Here is a 17,872-nt window from a genome sequence, read left to right as displayed (position 1 = left end):
CTTTCGATGTGGGACCCAATCCCTTCATCCACAACTCATAGAAAGTGATTGAACTTCCTGGTTGCAAAAATATCAGGTCATAGATGTGATAGACTCTGTTCAGTGCCTCTTCCCAAAACTAATATGGTATTTGATTGGCATGCATCATCACGCGAATCATTTCCTGAAGAGTCCTGTTTTTCCTTTTTACAACTCCATTATATTGGGGTGTAATAGGAGTTGAAAATTCATGATGAATTCTAGCACTCTAGTAGAACATGTCAAACTAAGATTTTTCAAACTCCCTACCATGATTACTTCGAATTCGAGCAACATTCAACTCCTTTTCACATTGTAATCGGAGACAAAGAGTTTGAAACACAAGGAAAGTGTCAGATTTGTCTTCAAGAAAATGATCCCAAGTAAATCTCGAATAGTCATCAACAACAATTTAGACATATTGTTTGCCTTCTCAAACTTTCTGGCTACATTAGACCCATAAGGTCCATATGAAGAAGTTCAAGAACATGAGATGATCCAAAATGACATGTCTGCTTATGAGGAGTGTGAATTTGTTTCCCTAACTGACAATCCCTACAAATAATTCCAATTGATACAGGCAAAGAAGGGAGACCAATAATAACCTTCTTGCTAAGAGCCTTATGTATAGTCTTCATGCTAATATGCCCAAGACGTTTATGTTGTAGGCTAGCTCCATCTTTCCTAAAGAGAATACAATCTAAGAATTACTAGAACTCTATAAATGACAATTATCAGACAAGTGCGTACCTGTCATGACAACAACATTGACATGTCTGTAACAACACTTTTTTTTTTTTTTTTTTTTTTTAATTATTACACATTCCACCTTCTTCTTTCTTTCTTCATTTCTTTGTAAAATTCATGTTCAGACCTTGGTCACACAACTAACTGATGCTTATGAGATTGGCAGTAAGCCTCTCAACCAACATTGCATCATTCAATTTTGGAAGACTTGGATAATTTAGAGTTCTTTTTCCAATGATCTTACCACTCACACATCACTAAAAATGACTTTTTCAGAACTAACAGATTTAAGATCAGACAAATAGCTTTTTTCACCAGTCATATGACGTGAGCTACCACTATCAGAGTACCAATCTTCTTTGGAAGACGATATGAGGGAGGTCAAAACAGCACTACATCTGTTTTTAGTGTTCTTCTTTCTCCACACCTGTTTTATCGTACTCTGTCTAGGTCTATAATTCTCAAGGAAGTGAGAAATCCTTTTGAGAAAAGAGAACCTGTGAATATTTTTCATTAATTAATAGCAAAAAGGACATCTATGACCCACTTTGCCACAATAGTGACAAATCCATCTCCACCTAAATATACAATTACCTTTCCCAACGGATTGAGGGTAAGGTGTTCTGTAACTCCATACGACTCTGGATCTTGAGCTATAACAAACTCAATGTTTTGCTTCCTTTTACACTATTTATTATGCTGAGTATTGCTTGCTGAAAAACCAAGTCCAAAGTTATTACCTCTTGCTCATAGTGTCTTTTTTTTCAAATTTAACTTATGAAAGTTCCCGCTCAATTCTGCAATAGTAGACATTAGCCTGTGATTATCAACAATCAGAATCTCAATTCTTTCTTTTTGTATATCAAGGGCTTTCTAATCTTTTTTCCATTTAAGAAAGAAAGCATGACACGAAGGATTTGATGCTTCAGAGCTCATAGCATCAGAAGACTTTTCTACATAAACGTCATATTCAAAAACCTCGTAGGATGAGGTGTCTGACAAAATGTTACTAACAAGAGCTTTAACATCTTCTTCTGAGTAACTACTATCTTCTGTTTTATTATCAGACAGAGTTAAGACACCTTCTTTACTCTGTTTTTAAGAAAATTAGGGCATTCAACCTGAATGTGACCATAGCCACTACACTCTTTGCACTTAATATGCTTTTTTTACACCTAACTGGACTAGACTTTTTTCCTTCCTTCTAGTTGTTCTGATGTCTAATCTGATTAGATGGGAAAGAGCTACCAAGGTTGTAGGTATTGTATGAAGGAACTAGTATGAGAGAACCTTGAGCGGAAGCGGATCGACTAAATTCCATAATTTATCGAATATAAAGATTACAGTAAACAAATAAGAAGATATGCATTTACAATTGAATTACAGTATGCTTTAAACATCTAGAGTTTTAGTCCAAGTGGGAGTTTGTTGGGTTTTATATCCTAAACTCATGGGTTGTAAACAATAAAAATTATTCTGAAAATTTAATAAGTTGTTATTGAAAATATGTATTGTTTATTTCGTTTTAGAAATAAATCCAATAAACTAAAAGATCCATGACTATTACATGAGTACTTGAACTTTATGTGGAGACATAAAAGTGGACCAGATTCAAGTAAATAGTCAAAATGATCTATAGTATAAGAATAAAGTTGGGTGCCTTATTCTGGTAACACAATTGGATGCGGCCCACTTTGTAGTTGTTATAAAGAGTTGCAAAGTGTTACATACGATGTGTCCTAACTCGTACATGTTATGACATGAGGAGTGAAGGCCTCCTGTGCAATGGGTTTGTACAAGATCGGACCACAAAATTAGTCACTCTCACTTTATAACGCTGTTTACTATTTAAGATTGGCTATTTCAAAGTGATGACCTAGGTAACTTGACCTTAATCCTGAGCTTGCTATGAACTCCTGTTTATTTGGGATTATCATTAGATTTGCATAGGTGAGGGTTGGCTCAAAAGCGCCGGCTCAATAAACCTCCATTTCAAGGGTAAGACCGGGAATAGCTGGGGACATAGGGTGCAAGATGGAATTCACTCCTACCCCCTTTCAGGGATAGTAGAGAGGTCGTTTTCTTAAGTGCTGACTTTGAGTTTTGAACAAGGGGCCCTACCCTCTCATTGGCTTGAGAAGGACTCGGTTTGTTGATTGGATCACAAATCAATTGCTCATTAGAGGATCAATTGGACTTAAGGAATAAGAGGTAATCTCGAGGATAAAACAGATATTTGACTTAGTCGTTATTGCGAACAAACTGTGAAGGGTTAACTTACTAATCATGGTTATATCGAGTTGACATAATATATCTACGTAAGGGAAATGCAACTATGGGCTTTAGTAGAGTGATCCATTAGTTAATGAATGGGGATTAATTTTGTGTAAAGAGTTTAGCCAATTAAGCCCTGATCGTTGGAGCCCATGATCTGTAGGTCCACAAGGTCCCCTATTAGCACATAAATGGATTAACCTTAGAGTAGCGTGGTAAGTTAATTTGAAACGTTCAAATTAGAATTAAGGGAATTAATAATTATATGAGATATAATTACGCGTTTAATTTTGGAATTAAATGGAATTTCTATAAAATTAATTTAATATTTGATATTAAATTAATTAGAATTAATTAAATTGTTTGATTAATTATTTATTTTATTAGAAAATTAATTTATGAAATTAATTTTGTAAAACTAATAAAGTTTTTTGAAAACTAAATTGATTTTGGAAATCAATTTATAAAATAAAATTAAAATAGGATAAACACAAAATTGAAATATGGGATTTCTTCACTAACAAACAAGTAGCTCACTCATTTTCCCACCATTTCTTGATTCAATTTTCAAAGCATGAGTTGCACCTCATGCAACCTTTTTCTTTGCATGATTGTCCTGCAATAAATAAAGAAGATAGAAGTAGAATTAAGGCATGCATCAGTTGAGTTTTTGCTGAAAAATTAGAGTTGAAGAAAGTTGTTCTTCAAGTGGGTGTAGAAGTGAGTTCTTCTCCAAATTCCCTTCATTCTAACTTATTTTGAGTCTCACAACTCAATCTAAAACTCCAAGAGAATGGTAGGGAAGATCTTGAGGTGGTTCACAATGAGATTTGAAGAATATTTGTAGCTGAATTCGTGATTCAAAAGGTTCTACAAAGGTATTGCTTGAAACCCTCTTATTATTGTATGAGCATGCTTCATTTATAGCCAAATTTGATGAATTAGAATGCTTATTGATCCTTGTTGCTTCTGCTACATGCTGATATACTCTTTCAATTGGTATCAGAGCGTCATCTAAGCATTCAATTTGCTTTAATTTTGGTGTGGTGGGTGTTTTTTCATGACATAGTGCACTGATATGATTTTCTGAGTTTTGGCATTTAATTTCTCTTTGATTCCTTGATTAAATTTGTAATTGGCTCTTGTTTGATGAGCTTATATGTGTGCTCTAGAGTCTGTAATTTCTTTAGAGTCATTAGAGTTGAAATTAAGTTGTAATTGAAGAAAGAAGTGAAGAAGGTCGAGCTGCAGATTTCCAGATCGTGAGCTTCTGCCCATAATTCCAGCGAGAGCGAGATATTCACTCCAACGAGATTTGGTGATCAAGTGAGATTTTGCTTCGAGCGAGATTCTGATGGAATTTTCGAGCGAGATTTCGATTCAAACGAGATTTTGAATCGAGTTTAAGCGAGATTACTATTTCGAGCGAGATTTCGAGCCAGAGCGAGATTTCAATGGTGCGGCGAGATTGAACCAATCGGACAAGCGAAAAGCATGCAACGAGCGGCCAACAGCGAGATTGAACCGATTCAGCGAGCGAGATCCAACGAGATCAGTCGGTTCGATCGATTTTCTTTAGTTCTTTCCGACTTGGCCTCAAATGGGTTTTTGGCTTGTCCGGTTCAGGTGGTTCACATCTGGTTCAAGCTGTTTAGGTTCGGTTTGAATCGGTTCGAGCAGTCCAGAGGCGGTTCAGAGCTGTTTCTTGCTGTTTTTGTAATTTTTAGGATTTTGTTTGCTTGTTTATGCCAAAACTAAAACCATATCAGTATGTTTTAATTATTTATGCATGTACTGTATGTTATAATTAAATAAATCTTGTATGTGCATACAGTATGTCATGTAGATTTAAAATCCCACCATAGGAAGCATGTTACATGCATTGAAGGTATGTTATAAAATGTTATAATATATAGTATGCATGTTTAGGGTTTCTTTTATTTAATATAAATGTTATACTAAATATTGAATGCCTTTAATGTATGTTGTGGATGTTTTGAATGTCTAAAATTTTTTAAGTTGTTATAAAATTGGGTTAGACATTTAAAATCCATAACAAGAACAGTTGTATACTCACGTAGGTTAACCACTTGTTTCAATAGTTAAAATAGATCGTTAAACTTGTAGAACTCGGGTTACAAACTCAACCGGTATATAATCCTGTCGAAGGCTGGAGGTATTTAAGTTCACGGTCTACGGAACACCTCCTACCTGGGGATTATGGCCGAATTATTGAGCGTTGTTAACCGGTTTTATGAGCAATACGTGAGCGATATGAGATTTTAAAACTAGTTTATCACCTAGACATTATAAATTAAATCCAATTATAAATGTTATACTTGGATAAACATCTAGACTTAGGTTGTTTAGTTAGCCAAAACAAACCTAAGAAACGTATACCCCGTTTAATCATTAGAGCACTTCAGTGGGAGTTTAATAACATATATGATATGCTATTAGAACACTTCAGTGAAAATCAAATAACGTATATGATATGTTAGCTTTAGTGGGAGATTAATAAACATATATGATATGATTATTTTTAACTCTCATGTCCCTAAGACTTCATAATCAAAATTCATGTGGCACTTCGTGTCACCCTAGAAGTGATTTCCATTCGAAAAATGTTTACATGAATCGAGATTTTTTGTGAATAAGGGAAGTTGTTCACTTTAAAATCAAATGTGATGTTTTGATTTTAAAATTTTCACGTTCTCAAGATGTTCACACCGAAAGGTTCATGCGGCACTTCATGTCACCCTATAAGTGATCTCCATTCGGAAAGTGTTTGCGTGAATTGATCATGGTGAATGAGGGGAAGTTATTCATCGGAAAATCAAATATACGATATATTGATTTCAATTCTCACGTCCCTATATAATTCCCAGCGTGAGATCCGTGCAACACTTCGTGTCACCCTGGAAGTGACCTCAATTGGAAAAGTGTTCATCATAGATCAAGACCAAAGTGAATGGGGAAGATAGTTCATAGTAAGTGGGTGAAGGATATGTGTCAACATATGCTATAGTCTCTTCTATTGGTTTGAACCATGAGATTCCTATGTTGCGTCTGCTTGTCGTCTTTAAGTCTGCCTCGCTAGTCGTTTAACGACGACTATCCCCTCAGAGGGTTTTAACATAGGATTCGAAACAACTCAAACTCTAGAAATGGATAGGATTGCAAACAATCTTCGAAAGAACTACTATACACAATGAAGTTGTCCACGAAAATTTCTATGCACTTTTCCACATAATCAGAGAATATGCTCATCATGCATCTTTGAAATCTACCTGGGGCGTTACATAGCCCAAGTGGCATTCTTCTAAATACATAGGTACCATAAGTTCAAGTAAAAGTAGTCTTTTTTCGGTCTTCCTAAGCTATATGTATTTGATAAAATCCAGAAAAATCATCAAGAAAACAAAAATATGGCTTCCCAGCTCACTGTTCAACCAATTGATTAATAAAAGGTATAGGAAAACGATATCTTTTTTTATTACCTCAGTGGGTTTCCTGAAGTCTATACACATTCTCCAACCGTTCTGCACTCTCATAGGGATCATCTCACCTTTTTCATCTTTCACAATGGTCATGTCGGTCTTCTTCGGTACCACGTGTATTAGACTTACCCATTGACTGTTTAGGACTGGATAAATCATACTGGCTTCAAGTAGCTTGAGAATTTCTTTATGAACAATTTCCTTCATAGTTGGATTTAGCCTTCTTTGAGGTTAAACGGTTGCCTTAGCTCCATCCTCTAGAACGATTCTGTGCATGCAAAGGGAAGGGCTTATCCACTTGATATCTTCTAAAATCCAACCAATCACTTTCTTGTGATCCTTAAGATGTGAGTTCTCTAGATATGATCACTGGAAAGGCTTTTTCTCCTCCTAGGAAAACATACTTGAGTTGAGAAGGAAGAGCCTTAAGCTCGATTCCTTGTACCTGAGATTCCAAAACATCATCATTAGAGAGGTTATTATTCAAATCAAGATCATTCAAAATAAAGAAAGAGTCAATCAAAGAGACATCATTGTCAAGGTCAATGGAAGGAGCAACCAAACAATCCAAATTTTCATCAATTGAAAATAATAATTCATCAAACATGTCGCATGTATCTATTGAACAAAGAGACAAATATTCTTTAGGCAATTTCATGCCGTCATAAATGTTGAAAGATTTTACCTCTCCACCAAATTCTACTGACAAAGTCCCTTTATCTACGTCAATTCTTGTTTTTTCGGTTTTCATAAAAGGTATACCAAGTAGAATATTAGAGGAAGAAGTAGAGTATGGTTCATCCATTTTTAAATGTAAAAATCAACAGGAAAGATTAATTCTCCAACTCTCAACTAAACATCCTCTACAATGCCTAGGAGTTGAATATATGACCTATCCGGTAGTTGTACACAAACATTCGTTTTTTGTAGGCCACTCAATTTGAGATCTTCATAGACATGAAATGTAAACCCCAAACTTAGGTTCCTTAGATAAGCATGTTTAGCCAAAGGGACGTTATATTATATATTTATTAAGTAGAAATTAATGTTGTTTTATAGGGATTATGAAGGAAAGGAAGGAAATATATTAAATGAAGAAACTGAATCATTAGTTTGGTTGGAGGCACTAAGTTGGGGTGACGTGGCAATCTGCTCTTTGAACTCAGGAAGTAACAGAAAGATTAAAAGGGAAGTGAAACTTCAAAACCATGGTTTTGACAATTGACAAGAGCAAATTCAGCGAATTTGATGCCATTTGAAAGCTGGGAGAATCTAGTTTTCAAGGTTTTCCTGCTGGAGAAAGATTACAAGAGGAGAAGAACAAAAGTGGATAATTTGCACAAGTGATGAACCATAGATTAATCAGGGCTCGAGGTGAAGTTTGGAAGTTCCAAGCCAAATTATAAGGAATTTTGGGTTGAAATTTTAAGATAAGGAAGTTAACTCAAATCTAAAAAAAAATTAGAAGGAAGTTTCTTGGAAAGAGCTCTGGATTTTAAGTTATGAATTTTTGAATTTATAACAGGGAATTGGTGCATAAGCAGGCAACTGCTTGCGAAGAACAAGCAAACAGTTCATCATGGAGACTTATAGCGAGATTTGGGCTTGAGGATCCCGCTTATAAAGGAAATCCCACTGTTTTCATAAGGAGGATCTCGCTCTAGGAGAAACTCTCGCTAGGAATTAAGATAAGTGTCGCTAAGAATTTCACAGGAAAAGCTTGATCTCGCTCTAGAGGATCTCGCTGGTATCGCTTAAGAGGATCTCACTGGCATCGCTCTAGAGGATCTCGCTAGCATCGCTCAGGGGGATCTCCTGACCTCGCTCAGGGGGATCTCGCTAGTAAAGCTGTCTGTATTGATGGAAGTTCCTTTAATAAATTAATTATTTGAGGTATTTTACTAGGAATTCTAAGTAGTTTAATCGAGAATTATATCTTTTCAGGCCAAGAAGAGCTACGAGAAGTGTATAAACCAATAAGAGCGTGACGAACGGTGAGTGACTAAGTAAACTTAAGGTTTCCAACATGCATATATGATCAAGTAAATCACAGTGACATTAATGATGTATTTATACTTCCTCAAGCAATAAATGGTTGGAGAATAACTTAATGCATGTTTCCCAGCTTGTATGTGTGTAACACAGGCCAAGGTATGTCGTGTAACCATTACAAAAGCTATGTTTCTGATTTTGATATATGCTTCCTAGAGGAAGGCTATGAGAGAATCAGTTCTTATGTAAATGAGTGGCAATGGAACAGCTCTTGTGTAAATACTAGACAATGGAACTTAATTTGATTTTACAAAATATACATTTGATACCGAAGGACGTTGAGAAGGTATCTAACCAATTAGATACCGAAGGACATTTGAGAAGGTACATGGCCAATTTGATACCGAAGGACATTTGATAAGGTATTTGGCCAATTTGATACCGAAGGACATATGAGAAGGTATCATAGTAACTCGATACTGAAGGACAAATTTGAGAAGATATCTGAGCGAAAGTACCTAAAATATGATGGTACTTAGTGTGGCCACATGCACGTAGGTAGTTATGAATGATAGACCGAAGTATGTGTCTCTTGGTCGGAAATAAACGTTTGGGAGCTAGAGCGTTTAGGCTCGTTCTCAACTAGGGAATAATAATGTTTAATGATGTCTTAGAATGGTTTACAGCTACATATAGAGATGTTTGCTTGAGTTTACTCATTGATATATTTATATGTTTATAGTGATGCTACGCTTGTTGCTTTACGATTCTATAGTCACTCACTGAGCTTTTAGCTCACAGAATTTATGTGTTTTCCCTTTTCAGGTAGCGGTCAGTTTCCCCAAGGTTGATCCTCCTACTGCTTGCCACCAAAAGACTCGGCTTATTAAAAGAGTTAAGTTGATGGTCTGTTTATGTACACATGTTTTGTCAGGGACTAGGGCTTTTGTAGGAATGTTTGGGCCACCTGTGAATAATTTTTTTTCCTATAAAATTAATGTCTTGGCTGTAGCATGTATTTATGTAATCTTTGTACGAGAGGTTAGCTGTTTGCATATATTACTAATGAGATGAATAGGTTGGTATTTAGATTAGAAGGCTTGGGTGGTGAGTGCTGGCAGTAGGGCTAGTAACTACCACGGTCATATCCTCTTCCAGAATAAAAGGGTAATCTGGGAGGGGGTGTGACAAGTTGGTATCAGAGCATAAGGTTTTAGGAATGAGAGGGAAGTTTATACATAAGCCTAAGTCCCTAAGTGTGAGTCCCTAACATATGTACATTGTATTAGGTGAAATGCTGAGGCAATGTGGCAGACTGAGTAAGCAGACAGGTGGCAGGACCACTGACCCTACCAATAGGGGCCCAGAGGTTAGGGAGAACCCACCGGGTGGCAAAAAGAAGTTGAGTGATCCAGTGGGTCAGGAAACGATGTCCGAGGTAGAGTCTAGTACTCCCCAAGCAAGGGCAGATTCACAGCTAGAAGATGTAATGTTTGATAGGATAGTGCAGAGGTTAGCAGCCAGTATGAGCTCTGCACGAACCGACCCAGAAAAGAAATATGGTATTGAGAGGTTTAAAGCCTTAGGGTCTGTGACATTTGAAGGTACAACAGATCCAGCTGAAGCTGAGTTGTGGCTGGATGTAGTTGAAAAATGTTTCAATGTTATGTGTTGTCTAGAGGACAGGAAAATGAGATTAGCCAACTTTCTACTACAGAAAGGAGCAGAAGTGGTGGAAAGTGATATCCACCAGACGAGCCAGTACAGATGTGATGTTATGGCCTGAGTTCAGGAAGACCTTTGAAGATAAGTATTAGCCCAGCTCGTTTCAGGATGCAAAAAGGGATGAGTTCCTCATATTAACACAGGGAACGATGTCGGTGGCAGAATATGAGCAGAATTTTACAGAGTTATCACAGTATACCCTGCCGATTATTGCTGAGGAAAGAGATAGATGCAGGAAATTTGAACAAGGTTTAAGGAAGGAAATCAGAACTTCGGTGACGTCTACGGCTAATTGGCTAGATTTTAACCAGTTAGTAGAAACAGCAATACGAGTCGAGTGAAGTTTGGCAGATGTTGAGCATTTGCCAAGAAGCAGTGAGGCCATAGTAGGGCCTAGAGACAGGGAATTCTGGTCTCCAGTGGCAACCCAGACTAGTGGAAGCCATTCCAGGGGAACCAGTTGGCAGGGATCCAAGAAAGGGAAAACGAGACCTGGCCGGTGCAGTTTGCCGATCATAGATGCCACGAGTTGGTGAGCCGGTAGCCAGCGTAGACAAGAGACCAACATGCCTTAGTTGTGGCAAGAGGCATTCTGGGGCATGCTATAGTGGCAGAGGTGCATGTTTCCAGTGCGGACAAATAGGGCATTTAAGAGGGACTATCCCCAGATGAACAGGGACGTTCCAACAGCACAACAGCCGACCTTCTAGATAGTTAACCAACCAAAGAGTTCTGGAAATCAGGGTGAAGGGTCAAGTGGTGCCAAGCAGAAGAATGTCGTAGGTCGACCCAGCAGTAGGGGCAAGTGTATGCCGCATCACACCAGGAGGAGTGGAATCTTCAGATGTTGTGACTGGTAATGTTATGTTATGTGGGCAATCTGCTTATGTTTTATTTGATCCTGGTGCCACACATTCATTTATATCTAGCATGTATGCACCTAGTAGATAGGTTGTTTGAACCTATGCCTGAAGAGTTATTTATCTCTACCCTTTGGGAGATGTGATAGTAGTAGATAGATGTTATAATCATTGTGAGATATTGATCAATGGTCAGGACTTTCATGCTGATTTACTTCCTTTAGAACTGTTGAAGTTTGATGCTATCTTGGGGATGGATTTTCTAAGTAAGTATCATGCTTTAGTAGGCTGTTACAAGAAGAAGGTAGTGCTAGAAATCAAATAGCCAAGATGCAATGTTGATAGGAAGCAAACAATTAGTCACGGGAAATTTGATATCGATAGTGAAGCTCGGAAGTTATTAAGCAAGGGATGTAAAGCCTATCTGGCTCATGTGATGGTTGCTCAAGGGAAAGAGCTGAATCCAGAAGATGTCCCAGTGGAAATGAATTTTGGGATGTACTTCCTAAAGGACTATTGGGATTACTACCCGACAGGGAGGTAGAGTTTATTATTGACTTAGTTCCAGGGACAACTCCCATATCGCAGGCACTGTATAGAATAGCGCCGATTGAGTTGAAAGAATTAAAGGTTCAACTGCAAGAGTTAATTGACAAGGGATACATTCGACCTAGTGTATCACCTTGGGGAGCTCCGATATTGTTTGTGAAGAAGAAAGACGGTACACTTAGATTGTGTATCGACTATATACAGCTGAATAAGGTAACGCTTAAGAATAAATATCCGTCACCATGCATTGATGATTTATTTGATCAGCTAAGAGGAGCCACGATGTTTTCAAAGATAGACTTGAGATCGGGTTATCATCAACTGAAAGTGAGAGAAGTCGATATTCCTAAAATCGCATTTAGAACGAGATATGGACATTATGAATTCCTGGTAATGTCTTTCGGATTGACAAATGCCCCTGCGGTATTCATGGATCTCATGAACATGATATTTCATCCCTACTTGGACCAGTTAGTGATAGTATTCATTGATGATATACTGGTGTATTCTGATAATAGGGAGGATCATATTACCCACTTGAGGATAGTATTGCAGACATTGCGAGATATGCAGTTGTATGCTAAATTCAGTAAATGTGAATTTTGGTTAGATCGGGTAGTATTTCTTGGGCATGTTGTTTCAGAAGAGGGCATTAGTGTAGATACCAGAAGACGGAAGCAATAGTTAATTGGGAACAACCCACAATCGTTTTAGAAATACGCAGTTTCCTAGGGTTGGCAGGTTATTATTGGAGGTTCGTGGAAGGTTTCTTTAAGACAGCCCTTCCGTTGAGAACCTGACCAAGAAAGGCATGAGGTTTGGATGGTCATTGGTGTGAACATAGTTTCCAGGAGCTAAAACGGAAACTAGTATCAGCATCAGTGCTTACCTTGCCTATTCCAGGCAAGGAATTTGAGATTTATTGCGATGCATCCTGAAAAGGATTGGGATGTGTGTTGATTCGGGATGGGAGGGTGATTGCATATGCTTCTCATCAACTTCAGAAACACGAGGGCATTTATCCCACGCATGATCTAGAGTTGGCAGCAGTTGTTTTGGCTTTAAAGTTGTGGAGATATTACCTATCTGGAGAGCGCTGTAGGATATTTACAAATCACAAAAGCTTAAAATATATCTTTGATCAAAAGAAATTGAATCTAAGACAACGAAGATGGATTGAATTGATTAAAGATTACGACTGTTCCATCGAGTACCACCCTGGTAAGGCTAATGTTGTGGCAGATGCACTAAGTAGGAAATCCTTTGGACCCAAGGCCATTATTGGTTCAATAAAAGGAATGCTATTGCAGGAGTTCAGGAATTCCAGAACCGCCTTATCAATGAAACCGTCAGGAGGAATGATAGCTACTTTTCAGATAAGGCCGACCTTAGTAGAAAACCTTAAGCAAGATCAGTTGGAAGACCCTGATTTTCAGAAGATTGCTGATGATGTGAGTAAGGGCATCAGGGTTGACTTTCAACTGGGAACATATAGTGTATTAGAAAAGGAGGGGAGAATGTGTGTGCCAAACAAGTTACAACTTAAACAAGCCATTCTAGAGGAAGCACATAGTTCCGCTTATGCCATGCATCCAGGTAGCATCAAGATGTATAGAACTTTGAAGAAGTCGTACTGGTGGCCTGGGATGAAGAGAGACATAACATAATATGTGGACCGATGTATAGTCTGTCAACAAGTAAAACCTGAGAGACAAAGACCAGCAGGATTACTCAATCCACTTCTAGTGCTTGAGTGGAAGTGAGAGCATGTGACAATGGACTTTCTATTTGGTTTACCTAAGACACCCTAAGGATTTGATGGCATTTGGGTAATAGTCGCTATTCTAACTAGGACGACCAAGTTCATACTAGTAAAAGTTACTTTTACACTGAACCGTCTAGCTAAGATTTATGTGGATAGGATAATCAGTCAATATGGAGCCTCAGTGTTGATAGTGTTGGATCGGGACTCGAGGTTCACTTCAAAATTTTGGCCTAGTTTACAGAAGGCTATGGGCACTAAATTGCATTTTCGTATGGCTTTTCATCCGTAGATAGATGGACAGTCGGAAAGAACTATACAGACACTGGAAGATATGTTAAGAGCTTGTGTACTACAATTCAAAGGAATTAGGATACACACTTATCGTTGATTGAATTTTCCTACAACAATAGCTACCATTCTAGTATCGGAATGGCTCCCTGCGAAGCATTGTATGGCCGACCTTGCAGGACTTCAGTATGCTGGAATGAAGTCGGAGAACGAAAATTACTGGGTCTAGAATTAGTTCAACAAACAACAGAGAATGTGAAACTTATCAGGGATAATCTTAAGGCGGCTCGCGATAGATAGAAAAGCTACGCCGATAAACGAAGAAGAGAACTAGAATTTGAAGTCGAAGAACGGGTATTTCTTTGACTATCCACATGGAAAGGAATTCTCCGGGCTGGGAGAAAAAAGAAGTTAAGTCCACGATACATCGGACCACATGAAATTGTGGAATGAGTTGATTCAGCAGCTTATAGGTTGTAGTTGTCGATGAAGCTAGCTCGTATACACGACGTATTTCATGTGTCAATGTTAAGGAAATACGTGCCTAATCCTATGCACGTACTAGCAACACAACCGATACAGCTCAAAGAAGATTTATCTTACGAGGAGGAGGCCATCGAGATTTTGGACAGGAAAGATCAGGTACTAAGAAATAAGACGATTCCTTTGGTGAAGGTGTTATGGCGTAATCATGGGACCGAGGAAGCAACCTGGGAACCTGAAGAGCAAATGAGGAAGAGAAACCCTCAACTTCTCAAATGACATATCAGGTAAATTTCGAGGAAGAAATTTCTTTTAAGGGGGAGATGATTGTAAACCTCGAACTTAGGTTCCCTAGATAAGCATGTTTAGCCAAAGGGATGTTATATTACATATTTATTAAGTAGACATTCATGTTGTTTATAGCGATTATGAAGGAAGGGAAGGAAATATATTAAATGAAGAAACTTAATCATTAGTCTGGCTGGAGGCACTAAGTGTAGGGTGACGTGGCAATCTACTCTTTGAACTTGGAAGCGGTAGAAAGATTAAAAGGGAAGTGATAATTCAAAAGCATGGTTTCGACAATTGACAAGAGCAAATTCAGCGAAATCGGTGCCATTTGGAAGCTGAGAGAATCTAGTTTTCAAGGTTGTTCTGCTGAAGAAAGATTGCAAGAGGAGAAGAATAAAAGTGGAGAATTTGCAGAAATGGTAGAACCACGAATTAATCAGGGCTCGAGGTGAAGTTTGGAAGTTCCAAGCCAAACTATAAGGAATTCTTGGCAAGGTAAGGAAGTTAACTCAAATCTAAACAAGTTTGTAGAAGGAAGTTTCTCAAAAAGTACTATAGATTTTGAGTTATGAATTTTTGAATTTATAACAGGGAATTGGTGAATAAGCAGACAGCTGCTTGTGAAGAACAAGCAAGCAGTTCATCATGGAGAATTATAGCGAGATTTGGGCATGAGGATCTCGCTTATAAAGGAAATCCTGCTGTTTTTGTAAGGAGGATATCGCTCTAGGGGGAAATCTCGTTAGGAATTAAGGTGAGTATCGCTAAGAATTTCACAGGAAAAGCTTGATCTTGCTCTAGAGGATCTTGCGGGTATCCGCTCTAGAGGATCTCGCTGGCATCGCTCTAGAGGATCTTGCTAGCATCGCTCAGGGGGATCTCGCTAGCATCGCTCAGGGGGATCTAGCTAGCATCGCTCAAGGGGATCTCGCTGACCTTGCTCAGGGGGATCTCACCAGTAATGTTGTCTGTATTGATGGAAGTTCCTTTAATAAATTAATTATTTGAGGTATTTTATTAGGAATTCTAAGTAGTTTAATCAGGAATTATATCTTTTTAGGCCAAGAAGATCTACGGGAAGTGTATAAACCAATAAGAGCCTGACGAACGGTGAGTGACTAAGTAAACTTAAGGTTTCCAATACTCATACATATATGATCAAGTAAAGCACAGTGACATTAATGAAGTATTTATACTTCCTCAAGCAACAAATGGTTGGAGAATAACTTAATGCATGTTTCCCGACTTGTATGTGTGTAACACAGGCCAAGGTATGTCGTGTAACCATTACAAAAGCTATGTTTTTTATTTTGATATATGCTTCCTAAAGGAAGTCTATGAGAGAATGAGTTCTTGTGTAAATGAGTGGCAATGGAACAACTCTTGTGTATATACTAGGCAATGGAACTTAATTTGATGTTACAAAATACACATTTGATACCGAAGGACATTGAGAAGGTATCTAATCAATTAGGTACCGAAGGACATTTGAGAAGGTACCTGGCTAATTTGATACCGAAGGACATTTGATAAGGTATCTGGCTAATTTGATGCCGAAGGACATATGAGAAGGTATCATAGTAGCTCGATAATGAAGGACAAATTTGAGAAGGCATCTGAGCGGAAGTACCTAAAATATGATGGTACTTAGTGTGGCCACGTGCACGTAGGCAGTTATGAATGAGAGACGGAAGTATGGGTCTCTTGGTCGGTAATAAACGTTTGGGAGCTTAGGCGTTTAGGCTCGTTCTCAACTAGGGAATAATAATGTTTAATGATGTCTGAGAATGGTTTACAACTACATATAGAGACATTTGCTTGAGTTTACTCATTGATATATACATGTTTATAGTGATGCTACATTTGTTGCTTTACGATTCTATAGTCACTCATTGAGCTTTTAGCTCACAGAATTTCTGTGTTTTCCCTTTTCAAATAGCGGTCAGTTTCCTCAAGATTGATCCTGCTGCTGCTTGCCACCGAAAGACTCGACTTATTAAAAGGCTTAGGTTGATGATCTGTTTATGTACACATGTTTTGTCAAGGACTAGGGCTTCTGTAGGAATGTTTGGGCCACTTGTGAATATTTTTTTTCCCCTATAAAAGTAATGTCTTGGCTGTATGCATGTATTTATGTAATCTTTGTAGAACCTTAAGAGAGGTTAGCTGTTTGCGTATATTACTAATAAGATGAATAGTTTGGTATTTAGATTAAAAGGCTTTTGTGGTGGGTACTGGTAGTAGGGTTAGTAACTACCACGGTCATATCCTCTTCCAGAATAAAATGGTAATCTGGGAGGGGGTGTGACATGAAAAGGCATCACATTTATTGATGCACCTAGGTCTAGTATGACATGAGTGATAATTCTATCTCCTATTCTGCATGGTAAGGTAAACATTCCCGGTTCTCTACATTTTTTAGGCATGTCTTTTTCTAGCAAGTAGAAACGTTCTTACTACAATTATTCTCTCCTCTTCCTTCCCTTTTCTTTTCTTAGTGCACAAGTCCTTTAAAAAATTAGCATACCTAGGTATTTGTTGAATAGCATTAAGAAAAGTGATATTAATTTGTACATTTTTTAACATTTCAACTAAATCATGGTCAGTGTCTTCTACCTTAGGTCTTGATATTCTACTAGGGAATGGTGCCTTAGGCACATACGAACCTACTTTAGGGGAGAGTAATCACATACTTTGAGAAAAATGGGAGTGTCTTTTGGCTCACTTACTTTGCTCTCTTGAGAACGAGTTTAACAGTCTTTAGTGGTACCTTTTCTTGCTTCTTGGAAGGAGATTGAACCGAGTTTGCATCTTGAGAGGAAGAGGGGATTTTCTTACCACTTCTTAGAGTGATTGCGCTCACATTTGCATGCTCTGATTGAGTGGGGAGCTTTTCGAATGATTTACTCTCAAGCTTGCTTACCATAGTTGCAAGTTGTGTGATTTGTGTGCTCAAGTTTGAAAAGCCTTGTCTAGTCTTTTGTTGAAAAGATTTTGTGTCTTGTTGAAATTGTTTGGTTTCTTGATGAAGTTGAATATCGTCCTTTTGCAAATTGAATAGTTCCTGTTGAAATTTTAATGAATGGTCAGCAAGGGATTTCACTACGTCTTCTAGAAACATACCTGAGGACTTGAAGAAGATGGTGGGTTCTGGTTATCGCCCTTGAGATGCCCACTTGAAATTGGGATGATCTCTCAAGCCTTGGTTATAAGTTTTCCCACGAGGGTCGTATTTTCTATGAAATCCACTAATGGCATTGACTTGGGCTTGTGGGCAAGCCTCGAAAATGTGCCCGACTAATCCACACGCCTCGCATGGTTTGACTTGAGGAAGACCTCCTTGAGCTACCTGAGTAAAAAGAGAAACTAGATTAGATACT

The sequence above is a fragment of the Benincasa hispida genome, chromosome 2 (genome assembly GCF_009727055.1).
Source record: "Benincasa hispida cultivar B227 chromosome 2, ASM972705v1, whole genome shotgun sequence".
NCBI classification, from domain to species: domain Eukaryota; kingdom Viridiplantae; phylum Streptophyta; class Magnoliopsida; order Cucurbitales; family Cucurbitaceae; genus Benincasa; species Benincasa hispida.
Note: the sequence above shows the minus strand (reverse complement) of the source record.